Source organism: Galeopterus variegatus, unplaced genomic scaffold (assembly GCF_000696425.1).
Source record: "Galeopterus variegatus unplaced genomic scaffold, G_variegatus-3.0.2 Scaffold1876, whole genome shotgun sequence".
Classification (NCBI taxonomy): domain Eukaryota; kingdom Metazoa; phylum Chordata; class Mammalia; order Dermoptera; family Cynocephalidae; genus Galeopterus; species Galeopterus variegatus.
In genome coordinates this window covers 92,448-94,071 of record NW_007727987.1, presented here as the reverse complement: position 1 = coordinate 94,071, position 1,624 = coordinate 92,448, and the positions used below count along the sequence as shown (strand labels likewise).

The following is a 1,624-nucleotide window of genomic DNA, read 5'->3' as shown; positions in this document are numbered from 1 at the left end:
GAAACACCCTCACAGTTGTTATACCCTGAGATAATATTTAACCTGGGCACCCTGTGGCCTAGTAAAGTTGACAGTAAAATCCACCATCATACATACTTATTGGTGACTTTTTTGGTGAAGGTATTTCCCCCTTTCTTAGATTTATGAAGCAAAGAATAATGAAGGCAGAAAGCCAGCTGTTTGCTTTTTTAGTCATGGATTCCAGAGTAAGAGGGAATTTTTTGTGAAGAACAGTATCCTAAACTCTGCAATTGCCACCTGGGGACTACAGTTTGCTAGCAGTGATGAGGTTTGTCATTAGGTGAGCTGCTGAGGCACATTGGAGAGAGAAGTGGCAGAGGGTAGAGGAAAGGTATTGCAGGGTGTGGAAGTACAGAAACAAGGATCAGGTCCCTGCTCTCGGCGAGGTTGCCCTGTGATGCTGTGTTGGCCTCTCTTGGCCCTAAGCCCTGTATCAGTCAGAACATGCAGGAGTCACTTTAGGGTTAATGCTTTGGATGCATGTTCACCTATGGCGAGGCAGAAAGATCTAGAAAAGGTGCTCATTCCTTCACACTGGAGGTGTGACAGAGAAAGGAACAATCTCTCCAGAAGTCAATCTTGACAGATTGTTTATTGGCAGGAACTGGCCAAAATGCCTATCAGAGATTTCTTACAAGGGTGACTGGGAAACAAAAACTCTGACAATTTAGTCATATTCTGAAGAGTTTGTGGTAGCTCAAAAGTGAAAAATGACATCATGGTAGTTGCCTGCAGTGTTTCCTTTCAATAATGACTTTTAAGACTTACTTACAAATAGGTTATTTATTGGGTACATAGCCTTAAAAGAGAAGGAAGAATTCCTAGTAGGAATGTGCTCTGGAAAAAACTCTCTTCTTGCTGTAGAGGTAGACATCTTCTTAGTGGTTTTACAGATTTCAATAAAATTTAATCAACTGCAGCTGAACCTACTCATGTTTTGACTCCCAGTGTGTCCCCATGACCTGTCAATAAACATATATGACAATTTAGCCACAAGGATGGTGGTGGGATTAGAAAGCAGCTGTTTTCTACCAAACACCTATTCTGTGCCCTGCACTTTGGCTCATGACAAAATGAGGAAATACGTAATTATTCATAATTAGATAAGTTCGATCACTTGCACAGGGTCACATAATATGTGCTACTTCCTAGAATTAAATCTAGAACCATCTGGTTTTGTTCATTCCATTTCTACAATAGCACATACTGTGAGAACCATTCATCACTGCAAGTTATTATACTTAACATAGAAGAAAACTGGTTCTCCCTGTACATGGCTTTGGGTCCTCTTTACAGGTAGCCTCAGTAAATAGAGAGGGTCTCCCAGGGGAAGGAGATAATTCACTTTCTCTTGTGTTTCACTGCAAATACAGAGTAACATCTTTTATCCAGAGCCCAGAAGCAACTATGATGAGCTTTAGATGAACAGCCTTTACAAACAATCCTTTAGGATTAGGGTTAAGTTCCCATTTTCGGGATTGTTGACCCACTTCACACAGTACAGTGGAGTGGTAAGAGCATGCTGAAGCTTTTAGAAGGTTGCCTGAGGGCCGGCCCGGTGGCGCACTGGATAAGTGCGCCGCTTGGGAAGCGCGGCGGCGCT

General features: G+C 42.4%; 1 protein-coding gene across 1 annotated transcript in view; it reads left to right on the top strand.

Annotated features, from left to right (window-relative positions):
* Window positions 1-1,624, top strand: part of LOC103595880 — a 75,743-nt gene that overhangs the window by 59,479 nt on the left and 14,640 nt on the right. The window lies entirely within an intron of this gene.